Genomic DNA, 10,228 nt, shown 5'->3' with positions numbered 1-10,228 from the left:
CTAAACAAGTGTAACTCAATTATGATAATAACATTGTTGCCTCATTCCCCAACTGACGGTAAATCATACATACATATACAAAGTACGTCAAGTTTTCATATGTTTTGGCCGAAAGCTCCCCTACAGTTGCTGAGGTTTGGAAATCATTTTCAGCAACATGGTAATGGCATTCAATTTCAATGGTTTGAAACGGTGGAAATGTCTAAGTGAAAGCTTATAAAAGCAAGAGAACCAATAGCGCGCACAAAGAATAAATCCATTTTTACACATGAAATTATGCCTAGTAGATTTTCATCTCATATCATACTGTAATAGTCATCTTCATCACTCATCCCCATGAAACACAATATGGCTAATACAAACATGAAGAAAGATGAAAGCTCCATTGCAAAGGCTCCCCAACCAATAACACCCGAATGCTTTAGAATGCTTTAGAATACTTGGAATGGCAATGCTTCCAATAGTTGAGAATCCAGTCAAGAACTTGGCTAAATTCACCTAGCTGCTCCATCATTCATCAGACTACAAAACAAAAAGTTGAATAATTAATAACCTTGGCTCGGTATACAATCTTATCTTTTTTTTCTTTTTAAATTGTTTTTCAATTAATTCTTGAATAATAACAGTTTACCTGCTATCAGATTCAGAAAATACAAAAGAACCATTAGACCCCATAAAGAATAGCAGAGGCATTGGAAGTAGCACATATGTTATAGCTGCAAGAAAACAAAACACCAAATGTAATAATAAACCAGGAATTTTCGGTCACATTAACATCTCATTCCCTTAAATCTTCAAGAAATAAATACAGAGATGCTTTATCTCACCACTTAGCATCGGCCACCAATTATTATACAAAGCGCATGCCTGTCATATAACACGGATGCAACTAGGTAAGCAACAATTACTTCGTTACCAATAAGATGTGATGTATTTATTAACAATGAGAAGAACACGGACCAAAATTTGCAAGACAATTTTCCCAGAGACTAAGATTGCCAAAAAGGCAAGTTTTCCCGTGCTCAGGCAAAAAGGGCTGGAGCAAAAAATCTCATTACCATAATGCTATATGGATATTAAATAAGAAGAAAATACTAAATCAAAACCAATTCTAATTTCTAACAAAGCTGTCAAAGATAAGATGAAGGTGTAAACCAACCACACTGATATTCAAAAGTTTGGTTTTATTCTATCACAATGCCTGCTGCATAAGCACAGAGAAAGAAAATCTAGTGATTTGAGATCAGCATCAGGTAAGTCCAATGCAATATTAAAACAACAAAAATAGCAGCAGCAGCAGCTATGTAAATTAATGACATAACAAAGAGAACAAAGGCCATATTTTTTATGAGATAGCTAAAATGCAATATGATTTCAAACCTAATTCACCTAATAGACATTACATTGTTTCAATCACAATTTGCCATACAAGATATCACTTCTCTTTATTATTGAACAAGTGAATGACATTTCCACACCTTTTCACAAACAAGCCTTTGCATATCTGAAATGGTTTAAACATATAATAGTACCTAAAATTCAAAAACCCAATCCCACATATTTTTTACCCTAAAATCTACAAGATCAAACTTGCATTAGCCAAATGATTGATTGATACCCAGAATCCATACAACAATCTGGTCTAGATGATAGTATGCTCAAATATCACTAAATTCACGGACACGAAAACCCAGAGCTAAAAGCGAAGGCCATGGAAGCAAATCCTATGAACACGCATAGGAGTAACAGAAATTTTGTTCTCTCAGATAAAAGAGAGCAAGAAACTAACAATCAGCAAAGTAGAATCAGAAAAGATGATACACTATAATCCCTAAAATTGAAATGAGAGGGTTCAACCTGCAAATAAGTGCATGCGATTGGGAACTACATAAGCAAAGCGGAATCCAATCTGGGAGAACAATAAATTCCGATAAAATCATAAATTGATAAGAGATGTGAAAAAAGGTTGCAAAATAACACAAATTAGGGGGGAGATTAAGAAACTCACCTGAAGAGTGAAGTGCTTAGAACGAAGTAGAATTTTTGGTTGTAATTGAAAGGAGATATATGGATCGGTGAGGTTGATGTGTACTAAAGGTTGAATAGCATTTAGGGTTCAGCGGCAATGGCAATGACCTGCCACTTAGACTTAGCTACCAGCTAGCACATCGGTCCAAAATCCCAACACACCCTTCCGCAGATTATAGAATCGGCGACGATACTCGAGAAACCTAGCAGATTAACGCGATAGCGAAGAACAAGAACACAGACCGAACTAGAAGTGTAGTGCGGCGGGAGGGTAGTAGCTGACATGAGGACATCAAAGGAAAGATTTCTAGCAGAGCCAATTATGATGATGCTGAGTGTAGGAGGGAACCTAGCAGAGACTCTCTTCTTCGAAAGAATGGCTAAAAAGGAACGGAAAATTTTGAAAAATTAAAAATATGAAGGGATAAATGTCTTATTTTTAATTCTTTCAAAAACAAAAAAAATGGGGTTCTATTTGTAAATATTTTTCCTATGGTTAATGATACTCCCACACAAAAGTGGGAGTAAAGAATCCGTTGCCTTGTTTTAGTTGATGAACTTAACCTTCTTATGTGGCACTCGTCCTCCTTTTTTTTATTGGTTGTTGTTAGAGTTGTTACTTTCTTCTTTCTGTGTAGGTTCTTGTGAAGACATGTTCTTTATGAATTGTTGAGTTATATGTACTTTTTATTGTGTTGTTTGTTCCATCTTTGCAAGTATGTTCTTCTTCCGAATAAGTGTCTTGAATTTATATAGTTTTCTTTCTCCTTAATCTCTTGATGGTATGTGATCTTCATCTAATGATATTAGTGTTGGCAAAGTTAGTTCCTATAATCAATGAATAATTTAAATTAGAAATAAAAATGATGTCTAAAATAACTAAAATAAGTGATTTTTTTGTATTACCTGTTTTATTTGTTGTAATGAGTGTTGAGGTTCAGTATTTTTTGTTGGAACAAATGTCTTGGTAAGAGTGTAATGTCTTGGTAAGAGTGTATTGTTTAGAACTTTTTTTAAGATTAAAATCATTTACATTGACTTCAAATATAAGTGAGGTTGCACAAATTTTTCAATTGGGGTGGTGTTTCAATGTCATTACTTTTCTGGAGTACCATTAGATTTGAAACAGTTGTACCCAACAATTTTTTTGCTTCGCCATCAAATAGTACAAAAGTTATTGTACTACTTTGATCTGAAACCTTTAATTGAATTTCGAACCTAAAATAAGTATTGAGTTAGTAACTAATAATTTGATAGATGGGATTATGAAAAATATATAGAATTACCTTATTGTTGGATAGTGTGGTGTTTGATTACATGTGTCACAAATGTAGTTATCTCCTTTTTCATATACTTTCTTCTTACACTTTTCACATTCAACGTAATTATCTCCATTAAGTAAGTTTGAGATGGTGTGTAGTTCGGAAATAAATTTTTTGTGCTAAATTTGATGTTATTTGAAAGAATAGTAATAAGAAACTTATATAAGTAGTTCAAATAGTATAAAATTTAAATATTTGTAATGTAAAATTTATTATGATTAATAATATTTTTATGATATTAATTTATTATGATTAATAATATTTTTATGATATTTGTAATATGGATGTTTATTACATTGAATGAGTTATTTATAGAAATTAATAAATTAATTATTAGAATTATAAATTTATTGTATTGTTTACAACGGTAAGATATAATAAATATAGAAATATGGATTTAATGTCTTTGTAAGTTACAAATTTAGTTAGACGCTATTAATTTCTAATTATTGTCGTTGGTAATTATTGTATTGTCTTTTGTATATTTTATTTTATTTTTTTTTACTGATTTGGAAATAATAGATGATTTGACAAAAATTGAGTGGTTAATTTTAAAATTTTGTCAAGTAAGCGATGTTGCTGACATGACATTAGTAGAAAAAAAAATATCTTAAAAATAATATGAATAAACTCATCATGTATCTACTTTTAGATATTAAGAATAAATTCTTCTCATTTCAAAGCAAAAAGATAATTACAATATATATACAAATAAATGTGTAAATCCTACAGTTTATTGTATCTCTATCAAATCTACCAAAACCTATGATGAATTACTATTTCTAGAAGAATGTATGAGAATTGGAATATGTGATGAAAAAATAATAATAATAAAAAAAGATACTAATTATATTTCTTGTACTTGCTTTTGGGCCTGTGAGGATAGTTGATTCAATAATTGTCTTAGCTTTAGATGTTAAAACTCTATAAAATACATATTAATGCGTAGAAGAAATCACTTGTTACTACAAAATCAAACGATATGCAAGTTAAAATATCTAATATAAGGTAAAGCTTTTCACTAGTTGCAACTTACTGAATAGGAAAATCCAAAACAAACGGAGCTTGGATATCAAATAAAAACAACATCCAGAATTTTATTTCAGAAGATATTAATCTCTATTGTAAATATGTGATTTAAGTTTAAGACCATTATTTATTATAGACACTTTTCTTTTTTAATTTAAACTCAACCTGTTTAAAGATTCAATATAAATCCATAAATTTATCTAAAAATATATTTCATGAATTATAACTCAAAATCTTATATTAACAAAAATATATATTAGATACCTTTTAAAAGTTTTAATACATGCATGCAATTTATTTCTATATCAACTATGTTCACAATTTTACTTATAACTATAGTCTATAAATATAAATTAAATTTAATTAAAATTATACTAAAAGTAATATATAATCCACATATAGTAGAACTAACTTAGTACTAAATTTGAATATCCCAATTTTTGTTTTCAACTAGAAAAGAACTAATATCAAATTGATCATTTATATAATTTTATATCATCATCAGTTCACTGCATAATAATAAAATGCATAAAGATTCTCTCATGTTCAAAAGATTAAAAACAAAAAAATAGCATAGGCTACAAATTATAACTATCAAAATTAAACTTTAAATATATGTCCTTTTATTTGTACGCCTTTAAAATATTATATTAAACGAGTTAGTCTAATAAATTTTATGAGTTTTTATAAAATATATAATCTAACCTATTTAATTATAAAATTTTATAAAAATATTCAAATCTAACCAATTTAATAAAACTAGGCAAACAACATGTTCTATTAAGTAGTTTGGTCTACTTTCACACCAAATGAGGATTAGTTTTAAAATGAAATAAAGAGAACATAGGCTTATAATAATTGGAAGCATATCAGATATATCACGAAATTAAGTGTTTTAGTGGTTTAACCATCTCAGTCATAAAATAAATATAATTAAAATCAATAATAAAATTAATTTTATGATTAAGATCAATTATTAAAATTACTGAAATGTTTAATTTTAGAATGACTTTTGAAATGTTTTTCATAATAATAAAGAAAATTCTAAGAACAACTGCAACAACCAAATTTTGGAGGCCCTATTACTATATATATCAAAAAAAAAAAAAAAAAAAAAAAAAAGAAATCATATATTGGAGTGGAATGAGAAGTGAGGTCCTTCTCTACTTTCGAAGAAATTAAGTCTTCTGAAGAGAGACTTTGCCCTTTCAATGATCTCTTGACATGTGGCTATTAATAAAAAATATAAAAATAATTATTTAAATAATTAAATCATATTTAAGTTATTAATAATTATAATAATTAATTATATTAAATAATTATATATTTCTATTTAATTAATAATTTATATTATTAATTCATATTAATTATTTAAATCATAATTAATATAAATAAGTATATTAAATCAATATTAAATATTACTTATGTTATTATATTAAATTATAATTAATTAAATTTATTTACATAAAAATTTAAATTTAATTTTTATACATTATAAAATAATTTTTAATTGAATTATTTATTTTTATTTATGAAATTTAAACTAGTTACCGTTATTAACTTATTATTAATAAATTAATATTTTATTATTCTATATATACTACTTACATATACTTCTATTCTCACACTTGCTTCTACTCTTCTTCATCTTCTTTCCAGTTTACGAAATCAAAGTTTTACTAAGATTATTTTTTGTCGAAAAAATATATCCAAACCAACTCAACTCTTTTTTCAATTACTTACAAAATTTTTCTTAACCTCCAAATACCCAACAATCTCAAACTTCAAACTTAAATTCTAAATCAAAACATCACACTGGCAAATACATTTTAAAATTCAAATCCACAAATGTTCCTAATTTCAATTTTCAAGCTCCTGATAATAATCAATTTCCTATATTCCAACCACATAATCAAAATTCACAAACACCACATTTTCCATTTTCATCCATATTTAACCCCTCTATCAAAAATGTTACCCCAACATCCTTGCCATTTCCAGGTCAATTTAGTGCATCGAGACATGACTCATTTGGTATCGGTAGCTCTTCTAACTCATCCATTTAAATTACGATACAATTTAGTCCAAATTCGCAATATTCAGATTTAAGAGCATACTCATCATCAAATCCAGAAACACCATTGGCTGACAAAACCGGTGTGGGCTCTCCTGTTTACCCACAAGGATCAAAGAATAGCAAGAGAAAAGATAAGAAAAAAGCACAAATGTCTAAAGATCTTAGCAAAAAGAAATAATCGGTTATTAAGAAACTATCTCTCATGAAAGATATTAAGAATGTTGCTGACACACTTATAAATATCAACTATCAATGATTAAGCAACTCCATTTTAACTCTAGTTTCTCACCTCAAAAGAATACTAAAACATACATTTCAAGATATATAGCTAGAAATTTTGATGATATATTTAATGAGGCTTTGTATGATAAAAGAAGACGGTGAGATAACACACTCATGGATAATTGGATCGATGAGTGTATATTGGATAATTCAGAAGAAGAAGATATCGATAGAAACTCTATCCCAACTCCTCGTAGATGGATCAATAGAGATAAAAAAAATAGGACATAATCATCTTTTCAAGATTACTTTGCAGATGAGCTGGTATATATTAGCCAATTAGTTTCTTTTAAAACTTAAAAGCGCAAAAAGCATTGAATAGTATTTCATTTTATTCTTATTAAGATCCTACGTTATATTGATTTATTTCTTTTATTATCTAAAATAGTAATGAAACAACCATATATAAGTTTGTTTAGAAGGTGTTACCTAAACGAATCTTAGAAATGAAAGGGAACGAATTTTTTTTTCAGAACTATGATTCTTAAATTGGTTAATGGAGGTACTTACAAAGGTCTCTAATACTCAAGTCAATGGTAGTTAGAGATGTATGAATATTATTAGAGTTAGAGATCATATCTTTCACTTGTATTTAAGACCTTTATTTATAGTGTTTGGGAATGAATATATTAGAGATTCGGAAGGATTTGCATGAGATCTATGCGAGATCCTTCTTGAATATGATCTAAATTTATCCTTTAAGTATTAGCATCACCCTATAATGAATGCTCTAAGACCTTAACATTTAGTCTAATTATCAAGATGAAAATTTTTTTGCCTTTTATTGGTTATTGCAACACCCAAAAATTGGTTCGTTTATCAATTAGACGTAAACACGGCCTTCCTTTATAGAACTCTCTCTAAAGAGGTGTTTATGAAGCCTCCTAACTTGAATGTTCCGTAAAAATTGGTTTGTTTATGGAATGACTCAAGTCACCCAAATCGAACCTCACCTCGACCCAATCATAAATCACCAGGTCCACGAGAATACGCTGGAACCTCATCACCATCATCCTCATCAATCCCACTCAGGTACGAACCATATAGATTACATGCTTCAAAGGTCCATGTATGCCCTGAAATATGCTAGCCTCCAGTGGAATACCAAATTATGCTCTGTGCTAACAAATTATAGTTACTTTTAGTTAAAGGCAAACCTACGCCTCTTTACTAACGCCTTGAAAGATGGACTCACATTCATCCTTTAAAACCAGTGGTAAGGCATTGGATGATCTTACATCCTGTCGAAGACTTATTGAAAGATTTGTTTTCCTTACTAATACTTGTCCAAACATCACTATTGAGCTAATATCTAGATTGTGCCACTAATCTTCATTTCAACACAACACTATACATCCTTAGATACTTGTAGCTCGCTTTAGCAAATGCATTGCTCTTCTCACCTTTGGATACTACTTCTTTGGAAACTCGTTGATTTCCTAGAAAAGAAAAAATATAAGACAACAGTGGCCTGATCATCTACTAAGCCTGATATAAAATTTTGGCTCTGGCCATATGTAAAAGACTGTGAGTCTTATGTATTTGAGGATTTCGGCATCTCACTCAATCAATGTGCTTTACACATTGTGACAAACCTTGTATTTCATGAAAGAACCAACATATTCACATTAATTGTCATGTGGTTCGAGATCAAGCCTAGTGTTAACTACTTTAGCTTCTATCAATCTCAACGTGTCGATCCAACTTGGGAAGAGTCAATTTTCATACTCCCAGCTTGAGGAGGGATGCGGCAGGTCTTCACTATTTAGAAGAAACAAGAAGCCCCTCAATGTAGCCAACTTGGCAGAACAGATAACTAAAAGTTTGTTAAGTAATAAGTACTAGCTACCATTAGTTAAAAATAGTGGTAAGCTTAATTATGGTTAGATAGTTGATAGAGTTAGATTCAATATACATATTAAGAATCATCCCGCTAGGAAGACAATAAAAAATTCTGACAATGTATACAATGGATTAGTTATTTAGCTCAATAGGGATAAATAATAAAAAATCCTCCACAGATTACCCTAAATTCAAAAATTCTCATTCAGTTATTTTGAATCAAATTTCAAATTTCAAATCCCCCGATTTTGAATTTCAAATTTCAAAAAAATTAAATTAATTATTTCAAAAAAATAACCATCCAAAATCCTAATTTACCAAAACATTTCACTCCAATATCCTCTTCTTTTTTAACCGGCGGCCACCCCCACCTTCATCAATAATCATCCCACTTCACCTTCGCTGCTTGACTTGCCACACGCCACTCACCCTTAGTAAAAATAATCATCCACTTAAGAATAAAAATAATCATCTGCATACCTAATGAATCTAACATCCAACATATTTTAATTATATATAACTAAACCCAATCCAGTCAAAATAATCATCTACATAAAGATTAAAATAACCATCTGCATACCTACTAAAATGACCATCCTAAATTGACCATTAAATACATTAAAATATTCTATTTACATTAAGAATAAACATCTCATTTACATGAAAAATAAACATCTACATGCATATATAAAACTTCCGCCGCATACTGTCTCCCAGCATCGGTCTACGCGTCCAGCATTGATCTTCCAATGATCCATACGCTTCTCCAGCGATGCTGCTGTCGCCGCCATCATGCCTGTCATCGTTTCGTGCTAACGATGCGTCCGGCTGAAGGTGCAGAAAATTTTGCTGTCGAACGTTGTTCAGCCACGTCGGAGCTGGTCCTCCATCACCGGCGCTAGAGAGAGTTAGCATCTTGGTGCCGACGCCATCCTCAGACTCGGCGTCTCCATCCTCACTAAAATCCTTCCATTCGCTGCGGCGTTCTCAAGCTTTGGCAACCCGATCTCGTGGCTCACCTGCTTCTCCTTCTTCTTCGCCAAGGGATTCATCAAGCCCGGCCTTAGGAACTGTGTCGCGTACCAATTTGTCTCACTCTTTGGAAGCTCCTCGCTTGGGTTAGGGTATAGCTTGGTCTTCAGTGAAGCGCTTCTCACGCTGGTGATCCCGTCGATTTCAGCGGCACCGATGAGAGAGGATAGAGAGAGAGGGAGGGAGAGGGAAACCGATTGAAAGTGTTCGTAACTATTTAGAATCCTTATTTGCTTTGTATTTAAAATTGGAAATAATTTTGTACTTAATTAATTTAATTATCATTTAATGTTAATTTCAAAAATATCTCTATTGTACACATTGTACACTAATTACATTTACTCCTCATATTTTCTCACGAATCCCGCTGGGGAGCCAATGGGGTATCTATACAATGTGTACATTGGGCTAATTATTTAGCCCAATAGGGATAAATAATAAAAATTTGTCCACAGATTACTCTAAATTCAAAAATTCTTGTTCAGTTATTTCACATCGAATTTCAAATTTCAAATCTCCTAATTTTAAATTTCAAATTTTTAAAAAATCCAATTAATTATTTCAAAAAAATAACCATCCAAAATCCTAATTTACCAAAACATTTCATTCCAATACC

The 10,228-nt window shown here is 30.5% G+C and overlaps 1 pseudogene; it reads right to left on the bottom strand.

The window, feature by feature from the left end:
• Positions 1-237: 237 nt before the first annotated feature.
• LOC112778348 (vacuolar protein sorting-associated protein 55 homolog) lies at positions 238-9,383 on the bottom strand (annotated as a pseudogene).
• Between the last annotated feature and the right edge of the window lie 845 nt (positions 9,384-10,228).

The sequence above is a fragment of the Arachis hypogaea genome, chromosome 19 (assembly GCF_003086295.3).
Source record: "Arachis hypogaea cultivar Tifrunner chromosome 19, arahy.Tifrunner.gnm2.J5K5, whole genome shotgun sequence".
In the NCBI taxonomy this organism is placed as follows: Eukaryota; Viridiplantae; Streptophyta; class Magnoliopsida; order Fabales; family Fabaceae; genus Arachis; species Arachis hypogaea.
This window is presented reverse-complemented; position numbering and strand designations above follow the sequence as displayed.